At 36.9% G+C, this 26,508-nt stretch overlaps 1 long non-coding RNA gene across 1 annotated transcript; it reads left to right on the top strand.

Annotated features, from left to right (window-relative positions):
* Positions 1-26,508, top strand: LOC145692046 (uncharacterized). Its single transcript, XR_014132613.1, has 2 exons — positions 1-226; positions 26,405-26,508. It is a non-coding gene; the product is annotated as an uncharacterized LOC145692046 (long non-coding RNA).

Here is a 26,508-nt window from a genome sequence, read left to right on the forward strand (position 1 = left end):
ATGAAACAGCGCCGAGCTGCAGTAGGACTGGTTGGAAGGTTTACAAGTTTCAACTGTCGAGGTAGAGAAGGATACCTGCCACATCCAAAATATTGCAACCGATATGTGGACTGCTGGCGTAACCACGCATTCGAATGGGCCTGTGACAATGGTATGCTTTTCAGTACGTGGTCGTACTCTTGTTTGCAAACGGAGTTAGCAGATTGTCGAGGAAAGACTTCCCCTGGTAAGTGAAGATGTATTAACTTTTCATGGTCTGTTATAAAGCTAATTTTAAGATATTTGATTTTGCGGTTGTTAATCATAAGTAGTAAATTTCTGTACAGATTTTACTGTGTAAAACCGATTACTATTTTTCTAATAGTATTGTTGCATGCAATCTGGAAAGAATTGTGTCCGTTATACAAATACGCTGTAATAGCGGGTGTAGAGACCTGTGTTATTAGCAAATGGTAAGGGTATCCATAAGGGAAAGATCGTCCCCTTATTAGCAATTGGTAAGGATATCCATAAGGGAAAGATCGTCCCCTTATTAGCAATTGGTAAGGATATCCATAAGGGAAAGATCGTCCCCTTATTAGCAATTGGTAAGGATATCCATAAGGGAAAGATTGTTTCCTTATTAGCAATTGGTAAGGATATCCATAAGGGAAAGATCGTCCCCTTTTAGCAATTGGTAAGGATATCCATAAGGGAAAGATCGTCCCCTTATTAGCAATTGGTAAGGATATCCATAAGGGAAAGATCGTCCCCTTTTAGCAATTGGTAAGGATATCCATAAGGGAAAGATCGTTCCCTTATTAGCAATTGGTAAGGATATCCATAAGGGAAAGATCGTCCCCTCCCTTGGCATTCCAAACTATTTTACAAATTGGGAAAAGAAAACAACCCAGGCAAAATTATTTAATTTTAATATAAACATATAACTTATCAGTTGATTTGGAACAGTAATAGCGTTTTGCTCCTATCAAAATCACGGCTATAAAGAAACTTTGGGTTAAGTTCCAAAGTTGGACGTCCGTTTCCAGCAAAATTTTTAAAATTTACAGGAAAGATATGGATAATTTGATCGTTTGTGTGCTTAATAACATATAAGGGTCTCGAAAAATCTGTTTATTTGTTATATATAAGCGGTTATAAACATGGGACTATACGCCGAGCAGAGGGAACTACTTGGCGCAAGGTAACCGAACAGTTGCATTGCGGGAAAGTAACGAGCATTTATGTTATCAACATGGCGAATGTACAAGGGCAATGAACTAACAGTTGTAACATTTGTGAAGCAATACGTTGATAACGACCAAAATCTTTTAAAAGTTTGTGAAGAGCGCGAATTAATGAACCTAATAACAAATTGCAGAAAATGTGGAAAGGAGATAAGAGCGAAAAAAAAAAACGTGGTGAAAGCAGACGCCCAACTTCGGAATAAATGCCAAAACTTTTGTCAGTGTAATATTTAAAATGATAGTTCTGCAGATCGAGCACCTGCCAGTTTTCCTCCCTTGGAATCAATTATATGGTCGCCCTTGGCTATTGGCAATGGCGCATTTAAGAAGGGCTTCCGGGCTTAAGCCCCCCAACCCAAAATTTTATTTACCATTTTAAAATAAATTAAATATCTAGCATAATTTTCACATTGTCAAGAATAAAGTTAGCAAAGCCTCCGAAACAAAACCGTAAATACGCCATTGGCTATTAGTAATTAGAATTATGTCCTAATGAGAATAGTTGATAAAGCTGTAGATAGAAAGGAGACAATGGACCCTATTCATTAACGGTTTGCGTCAACGCGACGCAAAATCTACGTTATAGTTTGCGACAGGCGCGCACCCAAGAAATTTTTCTTGGAAAGGGTACAAGGTTTGGGGTCTCATAATACAATATGCTATGTTTATGTAGCATCGAACGGATGCTATTCTACAACAACAAATAATTATTAAGTACTGTCATCTGGGTCAATGCAAGCAAAGTGATCGAGAAAAAAGAAAAATCGTCGTTCGACGTTTTCAAAAAAATATTTTTTTTTCATGATTGTTTATCCTACATCAGGATACTTCAAAATCGCAATTAATTATTTTTAGAACATCCCATGGAGACGCAACGGCTGCCACCACTTTGCGGTTTTTTTTTTTTTCGATTTTAGGCGTTTACGTTGTTTTGAATATCTCAACATGTGTTTGTCCTACCAAATTGAAAATTGCTGGACTCCTCCAACTCGTGCAGAGCTAAAACTTTGATCTCTTAACATTTTTGCCTAAAACCATTTGAAGGGGGTGAAATCAAGGCTTACAGTAGCAACATTTTTGGACATCGAAAACATGTTTGGGAAGAGGAAACAATTGACGTAGAGGTCTGAATTTGTGTGTGTATGTAGTCCAGGGTGATAATACACAAAAATTTACAGATCTGTAGCTGCTCCCAAAAGTCTGAAAAAAATCGTAAAGTTGGGGAATTATGCCAATTTAGCATATTTCCTGTTCAATATCTTCAATGGGCCTGGATAGAAAAATCTGATATTTTGGAAATAGTTAGTCCTTCAGTATAACGTAACACACAACAAAGCGCGTTTTGTGTTTTTGAGCAGAAGGGAGTCAAAGTATTAAGTAATGACGTCATACTCTAGGAGGTGTTTTGTTCATAAAATCTACTGGAAATTTGTTGTTGTGAAGTAAAATAAAGTAGGATGAATGGTTAGTTCAGTCAAGGCTCTCAAGTTCATTTCTTTTCTCTAGTTGTAACATTGTCTTATCACACCCACAGCAGCACTGGTGAAGAATGCCGCTATCAACAGAAGGCGAGGAAAGTCAAAATGCACTCTTGACAAAAAAAAAAAAAAAAGTTTGTAAGTACTGCTTGCTCTTGCTGCTTGCTATATCAATGATAATCATGTTTAATCTTGTTTTAACTGTCAACTCATGCAGGTCACTGTTGTCCTTTCTTTTGATCTACATTCTCAAGTCAGTGAATTACTCGCTGTTAACACTGACTGTGGATAAATATGTTAAATTGGCATAATTCCCTAACGTTACGATTTTTTTCAGTCCTTTGGGAGCAGTTACAAGTCTGTAAAGTTTTGTGTATTAACCCTTCAGTACACGGGTTGTGCCTGAGAAGCACGCAGCAGGCAGTAAGAATGTAGTTTTCTGTTTTCTCAATATATGACAGATAGATACTAATGTGTCAGTCATTGTACCTTCCTTTGCGATTGCCGAGAGTCAATTGCTTATATTTGTATAGATAGTGTTTGAGTTGTCTGTGAGCGGAAAGGTATAGTTTTTGTTGTGTGCCTGTCAGGCACCACCCGTATGCTCGCGTAACATAATAAGCATTGATTTAAAGTTTCGTTGCGACACTCGTAATTTGTGTTTTGTAGACAATGTCAAAGAAACTGACTGTAGAAGAAACGAAAAATTTGACCGAAATCGGTGACTCGTCGGAATTGTTTTTTTCGGACGATGATTCGAACTCTGACGCCACTTTTCAACATGCTAGTTCTCATAAGAGTGAAAGTGAGCTTCAAAGCCAGGTTTTTTATGTTTCGAAGAAAGGGAGAAGTATTACTTTCGTCATGCACCACAATGGTAATATTGACAGTGAAACCTGTGATAGTAGAAAACCTGAAATTATAAGATTTTACGACAGAACGAAGGGATGGGTAGATGGGGCAGATACAATGTGCGCAGAATATGACGTAGGTAGAAATGTACCCAGGCCTCCACTGTGTCTGTTTTATATACTGATAAATATTTCTGGAACAAACGCCTATATTGTGTTTCGATCAAATACTAATCAAGAGAATTCTATATCAAGAAGGCAGTTTCTCAAGAACTTAGGACTTAGTTACCTACCAAATAAATGAGGGAACGAGCTCAGCTGCGTTATCTGCCGCGGCACATCAAAAGAACGCTGCAAGACTGTCGGGATTCATACCAGAACAAAAGGAAGACCCACTGCAAGGGAAAAGAATGAGATGCTGCAACTGCAAAAACAGTGGAACATGGTTTTATTGCAACTTGTGCCAAAAGTAACAGTGCCTCAAACACTGTGCAATGTAATGCACGGAATGAGTTGAGGACAGTTTGTATGGGTGAAAATGACTCGTTTTTGAGTTGTGGTTCAAACAATACACCACACACTTTTAAACCTCAATACATTTGTTTATGTTAACACACATTAGTCTTATAATTTCATGAGTGCAATCAGATGCAATTTCTCAGAAATTGTAATTTTACGGCATAAGATTTGATTGCATCCGTTATTAATAAGGTAAAAGAAACATGTTTAATAAATTTCGGAAAAGAACATTAAAATATTCAATTTTGTGTTTCGAACATTATATATCAACTAACACAATTATCCTTTGAAATATAAAGGTATTATATTTAAAATATATTTTATATGTGTTTAACCTAATTAGATTTTGTGGTGTCTCACAAGCACAACCTGTGTACTGAAGGGTTAACGTAGGACCCCGGACTACATGCACACACAAATTCAGATCTCTGCGTTAGTTGTGTCCTCTTTCCAAACACGTTTTCGATGTCCAAGAATGTTGCTACTGTAAGCCCTGATTTCACCCCATTCAAATGGTTTCAGGCAAATGTTAAGAGATCAAAGTTTTAGCTCTACACGAGTTGGGGTGGGGTGCTGACTGCCACGGGTGCTGACTCCCACCAGTGTAGACAGATCCACTGATTTTACAGGAGATCTCCTGCTTTTTCTGCGTTCTACTGATCTACTGCGAAAAATAATGAAAAGTGAACAATCTCCTGCTTTTTCCTTACTTCGATAAGTTAAAGAAATGTATTATTATTAGTAGATAGTATTGAATTTTCATTTTTTTTTCTCATAAAAAGAGGAAATTTCTATGTACGCATACACAAAGCTCTGTAGAGCATATAGTTATAGAACTTTGCTGTATATAACATGATTACAAGAATACAACTGTTCGTCATCTTATATATGCATGATGGTTGGCGATCTTTATGACTTTCTATAAGATTTACGAGTATGTCTTGTTTAGATTGGGACTTGGGTTGGAAGAGTAGCTTAGATCACCTCTCCACGATCGTCAGCGTTTTACGTCACGATCACGTATGATATCTTGCAGGGGGCGTAATTTCATACTTCGCTTAAGGGTCGGGGGCAAGAGCACCACCAACATAAGACTTTCACGTTTTGTACTAGTACGTTAGTAGATAATCGATTAAAGTATAATATATATATATATATATTTCTCACTTTTCTTCGCTCTTCTATCGATTGCGCATTGTTCGATTGGGCAATGCTACTATCAATATAAGATGTTCCCTTGTTAGATTTAAATACCGTATACTAGAATACAAAGTCGGATGCACCTGCCGAACTCCCAATCCTACTAATATTTTCTTTTTCTTTTATTTTTCTTGTTTTAAAAAAAGAATAATGATCTATGAATAAACTTCTTACTGTGTTGTTTTAAAATGAGTTAGCGAGACACAATGGGCCTTATGCAGAGTCGTTCTGAAGCGTGATTAGTAGGGCAACCCAAAAGCATAAAAAGCATAAATAGCATAACAGCAATTTACACATATGGTTGGTACCTTCAACATGGTTGTGGTTGTCTAAGGGTCCAGAAGAAACTAATTTTAAAAGCATAATAAAGCATAAATTTGGAAAATAAAGCATAAATATAATTTAAAATATGTATAGCACAATTCTTGGAAAGTTCTGTTTAACTGTAAGTTTAACATACTGTATTAATATTTTAAACCAATATTTACAGTGTAAAACCTTTGAGAGCATAACAATGCAACAATGAAAAGCTTATTTTTATTTCTGTAAACTTTTCGGTGTAATCCTTTGAAGCGGAGAAAAGAGAAAAGGAAAACAAGAAGAAAATTTCCCACTTACAATGAATAAACAATAGTTTTATTCTGTGTAACTGCGCAGTTATGTATGGGCACTTTTGGTGGTATTTTTACTTTCCCTTTTTGCATATATGCACCTCTAAAGGGCACACAAGCAGGGGTAAAAGTGGATCTGAAAAGGTAAGGGGACGGTAGGTAGCGGCATGACGTCACGTCGTCCCCTTGCTTATCTTTGCCCATTGTAATTTTTTAGGAACTGCAGGGACGCCGTACATATTTTTACGAGGTGGGGGACGGCGTCCCCCGCGTTCCCCCTCACTTTTACCCCTGCACACAAGTGATAAAAAACTGACTCGAATAAGCCATATCTCTTTATAAGTGCATTAAGTAGAAAGTTCATTAAATATGAGAGAAACTGGTTAAATAAAATATTAATATAGGTAAATAGATCAAGATAATTACAATATTTAATGTATAGTAAATATTATACATTATACAGGATTTATGTTAAACAATGATTGAAATTAACAATAAAGCATAATAAAGCATAATTTGGAAAAATATAAAGCATAATTAAGCAAAAAATAAAGCATAATGTGGATTGCTCTAGTGATTAGTGTTATACTAAAGAGTTCGACTAGCATGTTTCCTGCAGTAGTCAGGCCTTTAGTATGAAGCTAATCATACATCAAAACGACCCTGCATAAGACTCATTGGGCCTTATGCAGAGTCGTTTTGAAGCGTGATTAGTGCCATATTAAAGAGTTCGATTAACATGTTTCCTACAGTAGTCAGGCTTTTAGTATGACGCTAATCATACGTCAAAACGACTCTGCATAAGGCGGATTGTTTCTATGCAGTATCGGACTAACTGTAAGACAACAGCAACTTTCTAGCACAATTTCTGTTTCATTCAATGATCTTTGTGTCTGCTACGTACCTCACCTATCCTCTTATATCCTGACATTTCCTCTTTTTATAAGGATAAAACAAGGATCAATGCTTATTTTCTGTCACAACAATTTTGCCAATTTTCTATCAATTCGAGGAAAATAGAAAGTCGAAATAAATAATTCTATTTCGATTCTTGTAAATATTTGTATTTATTGACCATTAAAAAAAGTAGACCCATGTGATAGTAGAAAGCTGCCCAGAAGGCGGTTATCTGCTAATTATATATTTCATGTTTTAAAATACAATTATTCATCTGTTTTGAGGATTATGAGCGGGTGCAGAGTTGAGAATCCTAACGGTAACGGATGGTCAAGTAATTGCGTCACTTCCACTGTCAATCCAAATGCGAAGTTCCAATGGTTCATAAAGTCATATTTTCGGTTCACTTTCATATAAATATGTTTCTTTCCCTTCATCATCTTTGATGTATTTGCTCTTTAAAGTTCTTCCTTTCAGAAATTGAAACATATAACAATTCTTTCTTCCATCATAATACTTATTAGTCAAACGTAAAGCATACTCGTTCCAAGTTCCATTTGTAGCTGATATTTTTGGAACCCAACGGAAATAAATGATTTTCGAATCGCTGACGGAAACACATCATGCTTTCCATGCTGCGCAGAAAAGTTATAGACGTTGTAAGCATTGGTTTGGTGCGTTACCTGATTAGTCAATGGAATAGTTGTGAGCACAGACAGGAATCCATACAGATTACAGACAGTAGACTTGGCGAAGACCCTGAAATTTTACGTGATCACTCACATGATTGATACACAGTAGTTTCTCTTATTTGGAACGAAGAGCTAACTTTCGATCTGACGTCAACTATCTGGAAATTTTGAATATTAGCGTCAACCGGCACATGAGGAAGGATTCATGGTGTATATAGACAAGAAAAAGTTCTAACCTGAACTTATTGGGTCCTATGCAGAGTCGTTTTGAAATATGATTAGCGTCACACTAAAAGCCTGACTACTGCAGGAAACATATATTAATAGAACACTTTACTATGGTACTAATCACGCGTAAGAACGAATCTGCATAAAGCCCAATCTTTCTATAAGAAGGACATGCGCACATATTCCGTAACACATTGCGTCAACGTAATGCAAAACTTCAGATTTAATATATACGTACTGGCGCCACTTACCCGTATTATTTATCACAATTTTTAGTGCCAACAATCGTACTTCGATCAGACTATTCGGCCTCATGGCCGGGCCATTTTGGTTACAGCTTCTCCTGTAACGTATGATTTAATTACAAGATAAGAACAATTAAGCGGGTTGAATTTGTTACTGACAGGCTTTCTTTTATTACTCTTAAGGGTTGGTGGTGTGATATTATTATTTTTAAATGTACATGCCTCAACTGAAGATAAGGATGACGATATAAAAGACAGTTTTTACGAAGAAGTGGAACAGATATTTGACCAACTTCCGCGATACCATATGAAAATTCTATTATGGGATTTCAATGCGAAGGTAGGACGAGAGGATATTTTCAATCCGATTATACACTGAGAAAAATCCATTATCCGGACAGCGGTATATTGTACAAATACAAGGATTCGTTATGTTTACTAAGGAAATCTGTACGGAGCGTACTTTATCCATATACTACACAGGTACTGCCTTTTACCCGCTTAGATATTACATCATTTCGCTGCAGGATGTCTGACATCGAACAATCTTCTGTATTTTACATACATATACGTATGTTAAGTACTTCAGTTATACGTTATATACGTCCATCTGTACGTGAGATCCAGACCGCCTATAGACACTCTTTCTTTCGCCATGGCTGACGTCATTGAACTACCGTCTTTTGCTTGCGAAACGAGGTTGTTACAATCGGAAAAGAAGAGAGGAAGGAAACAAAAACTTGGGTAAGTGCACTAGTTAACTATTACTTTAGTTAAATATTCCATTAATTATATATTCTTTTAGTGTAACTTGCTTTAGTATAGTACTAAGTAAGTAATATAGTTTATGACTACAACTCGTTAATGATTGAGGAGAATGGAATGGGTGAATCTGAATTTTGAGAAATCTTTGAATATTAATGTTTTGAAACATTTTACGTTACAAGGTAGCAAAATGAATGTTATGTGTTTATTCATTCCGTTTTATATGTGACGATTTATTACGTGGTGCAGAGTTACTACAGGACTGCTTAACATAATTGCTAAGAAACCGTTTTCAGCGCGAAAATTCCCTTGTGTAGTGAAGATTTAGGCTTTAGGTCTCTGGGCTTTCGGCATCAATGGCCTTGTTAGCCCGTCACATATGAGGGATGACGTCCCTCGATGAGCACACTATCCGGGTAAAGGAAGGGAAGAAAGGATTGGGGAAGGAAGAAAACGGCCTGGGACCTATATGTTAGGTACCACTCCGGCATTTTCCTGCTGTGAATGAGGAAAACCCAAGGAAATCTCATTCAGGATGGCTGGACTTAAAATCTTTTGATACTTTTTCGACTGAGGAAATCGATCCCCAACGGGATCGAACCCGGGACCGTTCGCACCGAAGGCGAGAGCGTTAGCAACTACGCTACGCGGGGCCACTTGTGTAGTCTAGAAAACTCATTTTTATTAGGATATTTGCATTTTTTTTTTTTTTTTTACTTTTAGTTTAACGCCCCATGATTGTACATAAACGTAAGTGAGAAGGTGACGATGAGATACATGATAATGGTGGAATCAAGAAAATGTAAGGAAACTGGAAAGTCTTAAGAATAACCACACCTACAGTGTTCACCAAAAGGCTATTTGTCGGGAGCAGGAATCGAACCAGGGACCTAACAGGTCAGAGGTAAGCGCTCTACTACAGAGCTTTCTTTTGTTTAAAGAACTTGTTTACATTGAAATATATATATTTGACGAAGATATTGATATATTTTAGAGCCTCACTGAAATTTTAAAAAAAAAGTTGTCAGGGAGAGCTTACTTGTCAGGTTTTTTATTTTTTAAATTTAATTTGATTTGATTTCTATTTATTTATTTTTGCTTGTTATGTTCCCTAGTTAATTAATGTTTGGGTTACTGAGAATTAAAACCTTTTTAGTATTATTGTTATGGCATCACTTTGGAACCAAAAAGTTTGAATTTTTTTTTCTTGTGTTTTCATATAGGAAGTTGGTAAGTTTGTGCCTTAGCATTGGTTTGGTTTCTACTGTAGAACGTAATTGAAGGTCATGTTGAGTTGAGTCTTGGCGGGTTTGAGTTCGTGAAGTGTCAGGCACTGATTGTGCCCCTGTCTTCTGTCTGTGATGTTTCCTGGTTTTGGGCAGTGACGTATTTATGTTGAGGAGTACCAACGCAGGCCGCGTAACTACAACACAGCTTCAACACCTACGAGTGCCAGGCGTTTGAATTTCACCCGTCGTTCCGGCGTGACTAATGCAGTATAGTACTAGGTTCAAATTCTATGGCTGGTAAAAACGGTATGGTAAGAAACACAACGTAATAGTTATTAGTTTAATTAGTGTTTCTTCATAGTATTGTTTCACTATTTCTAGAAGGAATTAACTATTAACGAACTAATGAATAAGCAAAAACACACTTTGATTGACGTTTACGATTTCTCATACTCCATTGAGGATGTTTTGATCCTCAGTTGCGCAAACATCCAGTGTGCGTTTTTTTTTTTTTTTAATTTTTTGTTGCTTACACTGCCTTACAGATGAGGGTTATAGTTAAGGAGCCGTACTTCCCATTTAGGGAAGGACGAGAAACGCCATACTTTCAGGAATTATTCATTGACTATCTAGGACAGCGTTTCCCAACCGGTGCGCCGCGGCACACTGGTGTGCCGTGAATGGGCCGCTAGTGTGCCGCGAGGAAGTCGAAGCAAATTATTAATTCTATAGCAATCAAATTGCAAGACGAAGGAAAAATGTATATTTTTATTTCACATTACTATGAACCTCTACTATGAATCTACAACTTTAAGTTTCATACCGTGTTACTTTTCTGTACATTTTTAATGTTGAAAATATATATTGGTTATCATTGTTGTGACTATTATTGCTTCTTTATTGTTGCAGACTATTTTGTAACTTGAAAATTTAAAATAACATTCAATCCTTTCGACAAATTAAATACATTTGTATTTTAAAAGTAAAAAAGATTTGTTTGTTCGTTCGTTATTTAGTGATCTTACTTCTTAGTGAAAGGTTGGATACAGTTTTCGAACAAGAAAGCTTAGTTTTAAAAACCTGAGTCCAATATTTCATTGCAATTGTTTTATATTTTTAAATTAGAATGAAAAATAAGCATAATAATTTACCACGGGGAAAAAAACAGTGATTGAGCTTTCTTCTCTGTGAGAAGGAGATCAATAATCGCAGAAAAAATACTAGTTTTATATTTACAAATAATAATATCTATGAGTGCGCCGCGAGAATTCAAGTTACATCCGTAGTGTGCCGCAAGTTGAAAAAGGTTAGGAAACGCTGATCTAGGATGTTAAAAAGCAGGTAATAGACTGAGTTCTTGCCCTTGTACTTAGGGTGTTTAGGTAGTGCAACAATAAGATGTATCCTCGTGCACGGGAGATGAGAAGTACCTGTTCTTAACTATTACCCAGATGGGTTCCCTCGTGGCTAAGTGGTTAGTGTACACGCCTTTGGCGTGGGACACCCGGGTTCGATTCCCGGCCGGAGCTTATGTGGTTCGGATTTCACGTTAATCTGTAAGTCCATGTCTCATACAGCCTTGCTGCTGAAAGGAACGTTAAAATCAACTCAGCACTGCTTTACAGATGCAATTGTTCGATTCCGAGTTTGAATGGAGCTTTTTACGGGCAGGGGGTGACTTTTATATATACAATCCAAGCATTTTAGTTATCAGTCAGTGATGTAATATATATATACAGTAATATATACTGTAATATATATATACAGTATATATATATATATTACAAAATTGAAAGTGACTAAGTTTATGACTCTCAATCTCTTAGGGCCGCGGTGGCTCAATGGTAGAGCGTTCACCTCTGGTGCTTGGGGTCCCGGGTTCGATCCCAGCTCCCGCCAAATGAACTTTGTGGTGAACAAACACCGCGTGCGTGGGTTTCCTCGGGATTTTCCCGTTTCCTCCCACTTTCTTCATTCCACCATTTCATTCATTGCTCATCATCACCGTCTCCTTTAGCCTAACCGGCATAACCGTGAGACATAAAACTCAAAGATTTCATTTCATTTTCATTTCCATTGTAGCTCTCCCCGCAACCAGTGTTGCCAAAATGTTGACAATAAGTTTGCGAAACGAGAGGTAGCGACTCGAATTTTGGGTGAAAAGTCGCTATAAAAAATAATCGAGAAATTCATTGTCTATAAGCATTGTTTTAAAGTTGTAGATGTAAACTAAACAATATGTTCTACTCACTGCCGCAAATCCCGGGGGGGGGATGACGGATACATGTCCCCTCCAATCTTGGAACTGAGGGGGAGTTTTCCCCAATAATCCGATTTGAAATGTGTTTTTTGGGAGAAATTTGATGATTTTTGTCCAATTGCTACAAAGGAACGTGAGATAAAATAGACGTCTCCCACAATAAGCCTCAAATCTGCAGCTTCCCAATGCTGAAGACAACTCTGATACTCCACAACATTGTTTTTCAACTTCATAACTATTTTGGACATCGCAAAATAAAAAGTATGGTAACGGTCTTACCCTTCCCCCCCAATGTTGAAGACAGATTTGCGCCGCTGCTTCTACTCACATCTTTGTAAACAGGGCGCAACCAATCCTTGAATTCAGGGATCATTTCAGATTGTTTCGGGTACTTTTGTTCATATTGTGGAGTCAAAATAGTTCCGAAATAATTAACACTACAGTACTTACGTTAAGCAATTTTTTGTAAAAGAAAAACTGCAGAATAATTAAAAGACCCCAAAGAACAAATATAACAAACATCCACATCGCCTTTATTCACGCATCTATAGCTAATCTTTTTGCTATCGGTAAAGATGTATTACGTGTGTCTCTCAACGGAAACTGCGAACTAAAGGACATCAAGTTTGTAGTTCTTCTTCGTTAGAGGACAAGGGCAACATAACAATGCAGGATTGTGGGCCAGTGGGTACGCTGTATTTCCAACTCTTCATCACTTGCGCTGATTAAAACAAACAAACAGAAAAAAGAACAAACAGAAGCATTATTAGTTCAAAAACTGTTTTGAACTAATAATGCTTCTCTACAGATGAAAATTTTGTTTGCAGCAAAAAGTCGCTAAATGTATAAGTAGCTGAATCGTCATTTAAAAATCACCCATAAAAGTCTCCAATCGGAAAAATTATTCGTAGGGCGACCATACGTCCCGTTTTGACCGGGACAGTCCCGTTTTAGGGGCGTTTCCCGGCCTTCCTGTCAGTAGATGGAAAAAAGTAGTATTCGTCCCATTTTATGTAAATGAAAGAAGTAAATAACAAACCCAGTACCTTTACTCCTTTTAAAAGTATTAAGAACAACAAAGAGGCAAAAATTGAACTGAAATTCCCTATATTAAACATACTCTATAGTTCGTAGTACTGCTCGAAAGACAGCAGAGATTTAGCAGTTGGTTGTGTGTTGAACAAACTTCAACGTGTCTTTCCTTTTTCATAAGTACCCGCTCAGTAACAAAGAGAGAGAGAGGGGGAACTCTGATATCAAGGCACTGATAAATGAAATGAAATGAAATTTTTGAGTTTTACGTCCCACGGTTATGCCGATTAGGCTAAAGGAGACGGTGATGATGAGAGATGAATGAAATGGTGGAATGAAGAAAGTGGGAGGAAACGGGAGAACCCCGAGAAAACCCACGCACACGGTGTTTGTACACCACAAAGTTCACTTGGCGGGAGCAGGGTTTGAACCCGGAACCCCAAGCACCAGAGGTGAACGCTCTACCACTGAGCCACCGCGGCCCCAAGGCACTGGTAAGAACAAAGGTAGATCTAAAAGCCAGAACCTATCCCGTTATTAACTGAAAATTTTATGGTCACCCTACGCTATCGTTGAGGTCGAATTCCCCTGATTTAGTGACTTTTCCCAAAATTGGCAACATTGACCCCCACCGAACAACACCAAGTCATCTGTAGCCTAGCAAGCATAATAGTGGGACGTAAAACTTAAAGATTTTATTTCATTTCGAACAACACCCCCAGAAACCTACTGTTATACCATTCCCAAAACACCCTTTTGTACAATTCTCCCTATTCGAAAAAAATTGTAAATAGCAGGGTTCATACATAAATATGGAACTCAATTTCCCTGAATTTTCCAGGTTTTCCAGGTATTAATTTTGCAATTTCCAGGTCTAGTGGAAGAAACTAATAATACGAGAAGACATAAATTTTAAGAATACTATATTTATATATTTGAGAATGGCCACCCTTCTCCCCAATGAACGATTGCAATTAAATATTGAGTCACAAGAAAATAAATAATCAAAACAAATAAAATTTAAGTTGAAAAATATTAAGTTGAGAAGCCTACTAAGGGAATTAATTAAACACTTTTGTTCCATACTTGAATACATTCAAAATATATAAAAATATTGGGTTGGGAAAGAAAAAAGGGCCCGCGAGATTTTAACTGATTTTTGTAGTACTCGACGACAGAAATCGATTACTGAAAGAATTTTCAAAATCGGCGCAGGCAAATATGGAGAAAATCATATTTTCATGTACCTGTTCAAAATGGGGAAGGAAAAAGGGCCCGCGAGATTTTAACTGATTCTTGTAGTACTCAACGAGAGAAATCGACTAGTGAGGGAATTTTCAAAATCGGCGCAGGCAAGCATGAAGAAAAACCCATTTTCATGTACCGGATCAAAATGGGGAAGAAAAAGGGCCGCGAAATTTTAACTGATTCTTGTAGTACTCAACGAGAGAAATCGACTAGTGAAGAAATTTTCAAAATCGGCGCAGGCAAGCATGAAGAAAAACGCATTTTCATGTACCGGTTCAAAATGGGGAAGAAAAAAGGGCCCGTGCGATTTTAACTGATTCTTGTAGTACTCGTCGAGAGAAATCGATTAGTGAAGGAATTTTCAAAATCGGCGCAGGCAAACATAGAGAAAATGGCATTTTCATGTACCGGTTCAAAATGGGGAAGGAAAAAGGGCCCGCGAGTTTGAACCGTTACGATGTATGTTCACGAATGTGCTCGTCTTCTCAAATTTAGTTAATTACTGTAGCACTGAAACATGTGACACAGAGTCACATTGTGGATGACTCTGCAATCGGCAACCACTGCACATATACTCCTCCAGTCCCACAGTTTTATTATTTCGATCCATTCCTCACGTGCTAACGGCATGGTTTAACATCTGCAAGAAAGAGGTAAATGTAACGTTCAATTGGCAATAGCTTTTCACCAAATTAAGCTGCATGAAATCTGATTGCATTTTTGACATACTGAGAAAATTCTAGCCCGTGGCCATATGTATCACATATCCCACCAGTTCATAATAAAAATTTTGAACACAAAATTACGGTCGTCCGTGTGATGTACTCCCAAAAGGCCTAATGTGTATCACCCACCTCACATTCAATGAAACCACATCCGTGTAGAATTTAGAAAGGAACTTCTTATGATGTATACAGTATGTCTCAAAAGTTCCCTGACATAGGGTAACTCTGTTATTATCAGAGTTACAGCAAAATGTAAGAGGAAAAATCATATCGAAATATGACGTTTTCAATCTAAAGTGAACACTTTTTTTTTTTTTTTTTCAAAAAAAATCGGACGAGATATTTGTGCTGTATACTCTTTATGCACCCAAATTTAAATGAAAATGCAACGTTGTCATTTACCTGGACCCACAACATAAGTGAATGAAGTTCCTGTTTGAAACGGGGGCTGGCCATCGAAATGTTAGCGCAAAAGAAAGTAACTTCATTCACTTATGTTGTAGGTCCAGGTAAATGGCAACGTTGCATTTTCATTTCACATTAGGCGCATAAAGAGTGTACAGCGCAAACGAGTCATCCGATTTTAAAAATTCCTTCACTTTAGATTGAAAACATCATATTTGGAGATGCTTTCCTCTCCTACATTTTGTTGTAACTCTGATAATAACAGAGTTACCCTATGTCAGGGGACTTTTGAGACACCCTGTATACCTTATTTAATGTATGTTTTATGTCACTATAACTGTAGTATAATTTAGTTTGTTTAAATTTACAATTTAATATAAGTAGATTCGGATTTACATGCGTAGGATTTTGTATGCATCTAACTAATGAATTCTTTTATATTCATGCTTCACTTAGTGACTTGGCTTTGGACTGCAACTGATTATTGTAACCCATTATTGCTTGAGAAGAAACAAGATATCCGAATCTTCATTTGAAGAAATCAAAGGTCTATTGGAAAGCTGGGGATTACAATCATTAATTTCTACATTTCAAGGTGCGTAAATTATATATTCTGTGTTTCTTGTTAAATTACTATTACTATTATTGGGTTTAGAATCAATCAAGCACTTCATGATATTTTATGGGGATCAAGATGGGTGCCGGATAGATAAGTATTTAAGCGTCAGGTTCTTAATTCTTTTCAATTTAATATTTAATCAATGATTATTTTCTCCCTCGTTATTCGGCCAAATCGTATTCCAAGATCATCAATTTTCATTACTCAATTCTGACCGTCAACCTACATAGCATATTCGTAGGACGTAAAACAAAGATTTCCTGTTATTTTTTTGTTTCTATCTCTTTCCTCCATAGCTGTGAAAAATAACGCCTTCAGCATCATAAATTTGTATGCTACTTGCGCCTTCAGTCGTCTACTCTTCGGTGGCTCAGTGGTAGAGCGTTCACCTCCGGTGCAGGGGGTCCCTGGTTCGATCCCAGCTCGCGCCGTGTGGACTTTGTGGTGGACAAACACCGTGCTCGTGGGTTTTCTCGGGGTTCTCCCATTTCCTGCCACTTTCTTTATTCCACCATTTCAGTCATTTCTCATTGTCACCGTCTCCTTTAGCCTAACCAGCATAACCGTGGGACGTTAAAGATTTCATTTTTTATTAATCTCAGTATTTTATAGTGTATTCTTAAGCTTAAGGTGATGTATAATTAAATTTTGAATTCAGTTAACTTATTTTATTTCTCAGATTGTTTTTAAAATGAATGTACAAACGTTCATTTTCATTCTTGAGTGTTTAAAGTGATGTATAGTTATTAAACATAGTATTTAATATTGTACTCTTAACGTGAAAGTGATATACAGTTAACTTTTGAATTCAGTTAACATTTTTCTTTCTGAAATTGCTTTAAAAAGTATGTAAAAACGTTTCTATTTTCTTTCTTGAGTGCTAAAAGTGATGCAAAGTTATTAAGCTTACTACTTTATATTGTATTCTTAACCCTAAACTGATACACAGTCCGTTTTTGAATAAATTATATCAAGTTATTTGAGTGACGAATACTGGTAGAAAATCGTGACTACTACTGGAACATTTTGATTTTAAGGTGACGACTACTGGTGCAAGGATTTTAAAATATTGTTTTTCCTTCAACGGCTACTCCTTTTTGAATTCTGACTATATGGTCATTATAGGAAGGATCAGTGAGTCCTTCCAACTATGGTACAGCTCCGACAGATTCACGATGCTCAGAGAAGAGACAAAATAGTATGTTTTCAACCTTAAAGTGAGAACCATTGGCGTTTTTACCCTGCTATGCAAAAGTAAGTGAGTACTCCAATGGGGTTCCAATGCGGTACCTAATTTCTGCATTTTAGATATTTGGAAATACATGTCTCTAAAATGTAAACAACTGATTTTTTTTTTTAACTGAAAACTGCAACTCGGTAAGCCTTATGGATACCGAGATATGGGAAAATAAAGAGCGATACTATAGGTATGTGGGACTCGCATACTTGACGCTAGAATTCGGAAATTGAATTAAAATATGACTAACGGCTATCAAGATGTTGTCAAATAAAGGGAGGACCAACACAGTTAAGGGGTTTTAGTGTTAGATGCTAAAATTTCCGAAATCGGTCATAGAAAGTTAATAAACACCAGTAGCAATTTCATCTTAAAGTAATTAGATATCTTCAGGGGGTGTTAGAACATCATGGAGTCTACCAAAATTAAATTTTAAAAGCTTTTGAAAATATAATCTGACATTTGTAAACAATATTTGAAATATGTGTTTACCCAAAACTTCCAGCTAGTACATCTAACATCTGGAGAAACACTGAAATAAAAGCGTATGAGATCTTGAAATTTCGGAAACAATTATTGGTCGCAACAAAATTAAATCAGATGGGTACTTCTATGGGTTAAATGAGTACCTTAGTACAATTTCGATCGAAAATTTAGTTCAGTCCTAGGTTTTCTTCAGGCAATTCCAAGGGTTCATCGAGCTGTGCAAAAGAATGAAAAGTCGCTGTCAATATCTAAGATAGTCGAGAAGATATAAGGAATTATATATTTTATGACGTAAAAATAGATCTTTATGGATTTGTACTTTTGGGTCTTTCCCATAAGAAAAAAATTCAGGAAACTACTGTATATACCTTAATAGACAATTCAATGGACGGGGATACAGTAGCTTAGTGGTAGGGTTTTTAACTAGTCTTCTTTTGCAGAAACTATTGGAGTTTTCACTTATCCCATAGAGATACGATCATACTTAACTCCCTATTTCATTTTAAAATTAAATAAAAGGAAATATTTCAGTGTAGCGACCCACGATTATGCATTTTAGTCTCAGGGAGATTACGATTAAAGCAAGTGAATGTTGTTGACAGAATTGATGGAATGCAAAGGTGGGAGGAGAGGTAGTGCCCCTAGAAAACCCACGAATACGATGTCCACTACAAACTGACGGCCGCGGATCGAACCACGAACCCAATACACCAGAGGTAAGCACTCTACCACTAAGCCACCGTGCTCCCGCCCATTTAATTTTCTATTAAGGTATATACGGTTGTTTTCTGAAATTTCTTCTTACAGCAAAGACTCAAAAGTACAAATCCATGTGGGTCTCTATTTTTACGACGTCATAAAATAATTTCTTATATCTCGCTTGCTATATTAGATATTGACAAAAAATGTTCACTTATTTCAGAGCCCGATGAACGCTTGGAATTGTCCAAAGAAAATTTAGAGCTGAATTAATCTTTCGATCGAAATTGTACTGACAAGTCTGAGGTAGTCACTTAACCCATAGAAGTACCATCTTATTTAACTTTTGTTAGGATCAATAATTGTTTTCTGAAATTTCAAGATCTAATACGCTTTTATTGTATGGTGTCTCTCTAGCTGCTAGATGTACTAGCTGGAAATTTTAGGTAAATACATATTTCTAATACTCTTTACAAATGTCAAAATATATTTTCCAAAGCTTTTAAAATTTAACCTTGGTAGACCCCATGATGTTCTTAAACTCCATGGAAGTACCTAATTACTTTAAGATGAAATTGCTACTGATGCTTATTAACTTTCCATGACCGGTTTCGGAAACTTTACCACCTAACACGAAAATCCCATAACTGTATGGATCCTCCCTTTATTTGACAATATCTTGATAGTCATATTTTAATTAATTTTCTAAATTGTACTGTCTAATATGCAAGCTCCACGTACCTATGGTGTCGCTTTTTATTTCACCATATTTCGGTAACTGTTAGGCGTACCGACTTGCAGTTTCGGCAAACACACACCTCTAACGTTCTTTAAAACGTTATTAAGACATATTTTAGAATATTTAGAAATGAGAGTTCTGCGAATATCATGGTACCCGAAAAGCCCCATCAGGGCGTGTGTGTAGTGTATTTAATTGAAATTACTTTTGAGGTTGTTGTAAGCCCTCGTAATTACATTTCCGAAACTGCACCATCTAGTACTCAAACCCCACACTTCTATGGTGTCGCTCTTTATTTTCCCATATCTCAATATCCATAAGGCTTACCGAGTTGAGGTTTTCGGTAAACAGATGTCAGTTCCTTACATTTTAGAGACATACATTTCCATATATCTAAAAAAATACAGACATTAGATACCCCATGGTACCCCGAACACCATTGGGGTACCCACTTACTTTTGAATAGTAATACATTTTGAGTTGTTATTCAGCATCAATAAACACTTCGTAATTTTTCTATGTGCAACCTAAAAGTCCATACCTGACCGAACAGATTTTGTCCATTTAATCTCAAAAATGTTAAGATACTTTGTATTGTTAAGTACAACCAAGTTGAGCACACCGAATGTAACATTTTAAATGTTTTCTGATTTTTGTTTCAGGTATTTCGTGCATCAAACCAGGATTCTGCTTGAAAGACAGTGAAAAGAAGCAGTGTAGGTTGTGGCTAAAAGTACGTCCTTTCTGAAGACAGACCCAATTGTACTTACATTCTTTTGTACGAACATATAACTCTAATAAAGATACTGTACTACAAATTATTTCTTTCTTCCATAAATTAGAATAAAATATTGTCTCTGTTTAAAGAAAATGTTTGTTACTGTTAAGTCATTTCAACTCTTTTTCTCTGTAATAAGAACATTATCTTTCGCAATATTTTTTTATCTTCGTGCTATTACGTTTGAATGAAGTAAAATTCTATACGAAGCACTATTATTTCAGACATGCATTAATAACTAATGTATTGTTCTGTATGTAAGACAATGTGTATACTGAACATGTCTAGCAAAGGTGTTGTTTTAATACAGAATCTGTAACTCAGCTTTTCAGTAGTCAACTTTATTGGGAATCCGAAGAAAGAAGTAAAAAAAAAAAAAGTTCGACTTACCAACGTATATGTGTTCGAATTCTGGACTAATCCAAATTATCCAGAGAAATCATATATTTTTTGTTGCAATTTCAGATGTATCCTTTATCCAAGTCGTATGAAACGGAGACTTCATACATCGCTATACTTTGTATGAACTATGTTCCGTATTTACTTAATCACTTTGTAACTTTCTCTAGTGTTGACAAGGCCGCATGTGTCAATCGAATAGTTTAGTGTTTCACTCATGTCACCTTGTGACTAAGGTACGTCCTGTCGGTATATATATATGGTACTGGGTTCAAGTAGCGATAAAATACATTTTTAGCATTAAACAAATGCAAAAGTCTACACGAAATGAGATACCATGATCTCTGACTTACGGATAACACCATGAACTAATGGTACTGAGTGTGATTGAGTTTACTAGTTACTATCTGGCTAAAATCAGTGTTCCTTTAGCTATAGTTCTTTTCGTGCTCTGAATTGCAAAGTTTGAAATAACAGTTTTAAATTATTGTATATATATATATAATATCTTCCGAGTAATTCTGAGAATCATTGCTCTTTCTTTAAGCAATGTATGAGACTGTTAATCCGCTCGTTGCTTAAAATGTTGCACTAAGAAGGATGCACCCACGAAAATCCAAATTTGCAGAATGTCTAGAGCAGGGAAGGATAAATATGTTTAGTCGATGGCTGCACAACGCCTCCGCTGTCACCACGTTGTCGCACAGCGAATACGGCGGACGTTTAAGAGTATTCTGCACTTACTATTAGGTATCGGCCTGGGAACTTTGGCGCAGCTACCCAGCCTCCTTCTTGGTGTTGCATTTTTATGGCGAGTACTGAGTAGAAATTATCGTGTGAGCGAACACGTTTTCAGCTGACACCATACTTTTAATTGTTGCGACATTAAAAAAAAAAATACCTGTTAATTAAAATGTACAGAGAAGTTGTTTGAGTTTGAATATAGGATTGTATATGGCTGTGCATTTTGCATTATTATTAAAGTGCTGGAACTAACTAACAACAAAGCATATGATAAATTCTTACAGTAATATATCACATATTGATTTACTCTGTATGAAAACGAAAATAGTTTAACATATGGTTAACCTCCTTTGTGCCCATAATTTTAAAATTAACGCTTGTGTCACTTTTCAACACTTGGCTTTGCAGTAGCTTCCCAACGAATTAGCAGGAAATCCAAACTTATAGGACACCCTGCAGGTAAATACATTTCTTTGGACACTTTCACTGCTCCAAACTAAGATTGTTAATTTTATTATTATGGGCACAAAGGAGATCAAACATATTTTAAGCTATTTAGTTTTCATACAGAGTAAAACAATATTTGACAACATTACAGTAAGAATGTATCATGCATTTTGCAGTATGTTGCAGCACTTTAATAATGGTGCACTATACGTACAATCTAGATCCTGCATATGTCCAATCCATATATTACAAGAAGGCAATACGTATGCGATACAGGTAAAATCCGTATATTTCATATGGACAACCTATTAGCTATATACATCCAATCCATACATTACATATGGCCAACCTGTACGCGACATACGTATAATCTATATGCTGCATGCATACAGTCTGTAAGCTACATATGTGCACTCTGTATGGTGCATATGGATATTCTGTATGCTGTATCAGGACAAGCTGTGTGCGACATAAGGAAAATCTGTATAATACATACGTACAATACGTATACTGTATCTAGTCGTACGTACGGGGCACAAGTACAATATAGATGCTGTCTTGGGGTTGAACGAAAGAAACATACGTAAAGAACGTATATTGCATACTTCTTGAAATTATGCTCCGTCCTGATAGTCAGTGTGTGTCGTCATTATTAACCCACATGCTACATACGATCCTGACGTCACAAAGCTAGATATCACCTCCGTATATATTTGTTACTGCAGATGACGTCACACGAATGACGTCATTGCACTTATGCAGACAGTGCGTATAATACATACTTTTTCAGCTATACGTTTGCTGCAGGATGTTATATACGGTTGTACGTTAAGTCCAGAAACTACAGGAATTACGAATGTAACCTACGTTTTTAAGTATGCCACCTACATTTTTTTTCTCAGTGTAGGGAACGAAAGTCTGCATAAGGAAAGTAATGACAACGTTGTTAGACTCGTGAACTTTGCAACATCCAAAAACCTTATTGTGGAGAGTATAAAATTCCCACATCGCGACGTTCATAAATATACTTGGACCTCACCAGACAGAAAAACACATAATCAAATTGATCACGTTTTAGTAGATAGAAAAAAATCTAGTATAATTGATGTCCGGTCGTTTAGAGGGGCTGATTGTGACACTGATCACTACCTGGTAGCAGCGATAATAAGAGAGAGATTATCGTTGAATAAAGGAAATATTCAATGTCTGAAAACGAAGAGATTCAATTTAAAGAAATTAGAAGATAGCCAGGTAAGAGAAAATACCAGATTGAAGTTTCGAATAGATTCTCGGCTTTAAAAGATTCGGAGTGCACTAGTGTTGAGGATACTCGGGTTGAAATTAGAGATAGCATTAAAATTTCAGCAAAAGATAAATTGGGACACGCGGAAATACCTAGGAACAAACCATGGTTCGACCAGGAATGCATTAAACTAGCAAAGAAGAGAAAACAGGCAAAATTACGTTGGCTACAAAATCCAGATGAAATAACGACACAAAATTTCGTAGACATAAGGCGGGAAACTTCTAAAACTGTTAGAACAAAGAAACGCGATTTTTTGAAATCTAAAATTAAGGAACTTGAAGATAGTAGTAAAAATAAAAACATTCGGGACATGTATAAGGCTATCAACCTTGTGCATATATATTAAAGAAAGCTGACGGAACAGTTCTCACTGATACAGATAGCATCTTAAATAGGTGTAAAGATTTTTTTGACGATTTGCTTAACACGCAGCCAAAAATTAATGTGCGTGGAGAAAGGAAGATACATACCGCAGAACCGTATATTCCAGAACCCAACCGAATAGAAGTAGAAATCGCTATAAAGAAATTAAAGAAACACAAATCTAAGGGTGTAAACGAAATTCCGGCTGAGTTAATTTTAACTGGAGGTGAAAAATTGTGGAACAAGATACACAAACTCATTCTCCTTATCTGGAACAAGGAAGAATTGCCACAAGAGTGGAAAGAATCATTGTTCCAATTCACAAGAAAGGCGACAAAACTGTCTGTAATAATTATCGAGGCATTTCTCTTCTGTCAACATCCTATAAAGTCCTTTCAAACATTCCATTAGCAAGATTGACCCCATACGCAGATTAAATTAGTGGAGATTATCAGTACAGATTTAGACGAAATCGATCAACTATCGACCAAATATTTACCACTCGACAAATACTCGAAAAGAAGTGGGAATACAATAGCCCGGTACATCAACTATTTATTGATTTTAGAAAGGCTTACGACTCGGTTAGGAGAGAAACATTGTACAACGTTCTTACAGAATTTGGAATACCGAAAAAACTAATTAGATTAATTACGGTATGTTTAAATGAATCCCAAAGTAAAGTCCGGATAGGAAAATTTTTGTACAAGAGCTTTCACGTAGAGAATAGTCTGAAACAAGGGGATGAGTTGTCGCCATTATTATTCAACTTTGACCTGGAATACGCTATAAGGAAAATCAAAGAAATCAAAGATAGCAACCAGGGCCTAGAGTTGAACGGTGTTCACCAAGTTGGCGTATGCAGATAATGCAAATTTAATAGGGGATTATAGGAGAACAATATAAAGAAATGCAGAAGTCTTATTAAACACATGGGTTTGGAAGTAGGTCTAAATGCAGAGAAAACTAAATCCAAGAAGTGCGTCGGGACCGTAATACGGCAAAATGGATGCGTTAAAATATTGAATAATACTTTTGATAAGTGGATACTTTCAAATATCTAGGATCAATATTAACAGACGAAAATTATATTTACGAAGAAATTAAATGTCGACTAAAAGCAGAGAATTTGTGTTATTATTCAGTTAAAAATCTCTTGTAGTCGCGAATACTGTCAAGGAATTTAAAACTTAAAATATATAAAATAATAATGATAAAATATATAAAATTATAATCATGCCTGTTGTTCTGTATGGTTGCGAAACACAATCGCTTACTCTGAGGGAAGAACATAGACTGAAAGTGAGAACAAGATCCTCAGACGAATATTCGGACCCAAGAGGAACGGGAATGGCAGAAACTTCATAACGAGCAACTTCATAATTTATACGGTTTACCAAACATTGTTAGGGTCATTAAGTCTAGGAGGCTTAGGTGGTTGGGTCATGTAGCTAGAATGGAAGAAAGTAGGAATGCTTTCCAAGTCTTGACTGGAAGATCAATCGGAAAACGACCATTAGGAAAACTTAGGCGCAGATTGGAGGACAATATTAAGATGGATCTCTCAGAAATAGGAATACAAAGTGGAAACTGAATCGAGAAGGCTAAGGATAGAAGTCAATGGAGAACTTTTGCGAACGCGGCATTGAACCTCCGGGGTCCATAGGCCCATAGTAGTTAGTTAGTCTTTAATAAAAACAATTTTAGTGATATGGTCGACAACTCTATGGTCGCGACTCTGATGTTCATTATCATACATTATATATATTTAAAATGTTTTGCTTTATGGGGATTGATTCCATGTCAGAAGGGCCCGGACAAAAGGGCGAGGACAGAAAGGCCCGAGTCAAAACGGCCCCGCGTCAAAAGGGCCCCGGTCAAAAGGGCCCTGCGTCAAAATGGCCCCGGTCTAAAAGGCCCCACGTCAAAAGGGCCCGGGTCAAAAGGGCCCCTCAATATTGTTGTGTATGTAATGTATTATTTCACTATATACTGTATATTCAAAGAAATAAAAACACTGATCACACATTAATCAGAAATGCTTGAAAGTAGACCAAAATATCAAATCTAGAACAACTGCTGGAAAGAAGTTAGTAAATGATTGTCTTCATTGAGAGACCTTCTCCAATTCTCCTCATTTCAACATTTTTTTTATTTCTGGAGGAGAAAAAATCTTGCTTGTCACACTGAGTATGTATTGAAATTGAAATTGAAACATTTGAAAAAGTTAGAACCTGACCGGGATTTGAACGCGGGTCCGCTGAATATAAGTTCAATGCGCTAAACACTTACCCCACTCCCGAATTTTGCGCCACCTTACTTCGGCAGCCAGGGCCGTTGCCCCGCTCACCCACACCATGACACGGCACTGATCAATACCTACCTGCAACACTTTTCTCTGTTCACATGAATCGTAACTGGGCTGTCGTAATAACTTTGACTAACACTGTATACAGATCCACATGTACGTTCTTTCAACACAAATCAGGTGGTGTCCACTGAATACTTTTAATCTAATAAGAATTTTTGTATTTCTCATGCTTTTCAAGCTATATCTCACGTGACGTGAGGCCCTTTCATCCCGGGGTCCTTTTGACTCGGAGCCCCTTTTGGCACAAGGGCCCTTTTGACCCGGCATATTTTGACGCAGGGCCCTTTTCACTCGGGCCCTTATGACCGGGGCCCTTTTGACGCGGGGCCCTTTTGACCCGGGCCCTTTTGACGCGGGCCTTTTTGTCGCAGGGCCCTTTTGACGCGGGGCCCTTTTGACGTGGGGCCCTTTTGACTCGGGCCTTTTTGTCGCGGGGCCCTTTTGACGCAGGGCCGTTTTTACTCGGGCCTTTTTGTCCTCGCCCTTTTGTCCGGCCCTTCTGACGTGACACCATGGGGATTTGGGGCATCTTCTTGTTCTATGTTTTGTAAGCAAGTTAATAGATTACTCTCATACAACTTAGTTTTAATTTATTTAATTTTCAGATTGGAAGACATGGTGAGTGCCACTGAAAGTTTCAACAACAATGACAGACTTGAGTGTCTATCGCTTTTAACTTCGAGAAGAGAATTCGTCTTTTTAACAAGAC

The sequence above is a fragment of the Thermobia domestica genome, chromosome 8, assembly GCF_964235325.1.
Source record: "Thermobia domestica chromosome 8, izTheDome1.hap1.1, whole genome shotgun sequence".
In the NCBI taxonomy this organism is placed as follows: Eukaryota; Metazoa; Arthropoda; class Insecta; order Zygentoma; family Lepismatidae; genus Thermobia; species Thermobia domestica.